Here is a 923-nt window from a genome sequence, read left to right on the forward strand (position 1 = left end):
GAAGACCAACAATTGCACTGATCTATCCCCATCACGAAGAAATTTTCAAAGATTACCCCGGCTCGTTGGCCAAGGCTAAAGACTCGTTGAATACATCAGTGTAGCGCGCATGCGGACCAGAACATCTAAGGGCATCACAGACCTATTATTACCTCAAACTTCCATGGCCTAAACGGACATAGTCCCTCTAAGAAGCTGGCCGTGGAGGGTCAACTCCACATAGCTAGTTAGTAGGCTGAGGTCTCATTTGTTAATGGAATTAACCAGACAAATCGCTCCACCAACTAAGAACGGCCATGCACCACCACCCATAGAATTAAGAAAGAGCTCTCAGTCTGTCAATCCTTACTATGTCTGGACCTGGTAAGTTTCCCCGTGTTGAGTCAAATTAAGCCGCAGGCTCCACTTTTGGTGGTGCCCTTCCGTCAATTCCGTTAAGTTTCAGCCTTGCGACCATACTCCCCCCGGAACCCAAAAACTTTGATTTCTCATAAGTTGCCGGCGGAGTCCTAAAAGCAACATCTGTCGATCCTTGGTCGGCATCGTTTATGGTTGAGACTAGGATGGTATCTGATCATCTTCGAGCCCCCAACTTTCCTTCTTAATTAATGAAAACATCCTTGGAAAATGCTTTCGCAGTGGTTCATCATTCATAAATCCAAGAATTTCAGCTCTGAGTATGAAATATGAATGCCCCCAACTGTCCCTGTTAATCATTACTCCGATCGCGAAGGCCAACGGAATAAGACCGAAATCCTATGATGTTATACCATGCTAATGTATCCAGAGCATAGGCATGCTTTGAGCACTCTAATTTCTTCAAAGTAATGGCACCGGAGGCACGACCCGGCCAATTAAGGCCAGGAGCGCATCGTCGACAGAAGGGACGAGACGATCGGTACACACCGTGAGGCAGACCGATC

The sequence above is a fragment of the Macadamia integrifolia genome, chromosome 1 (assembly GCF_013358625.1).
Source record: "Macadamia integrifolia cultivar HAES 741 chromosome 1, SCU_Mint_v3, whole genome shotgun sequence".
NCBI classification, from domain to species: Eukaryota; Viridiplantae; Streptophyta; class Magnoliopsida; order Proteales; family Proteaceae; genus Macadamia; species Macadamia integrifolia.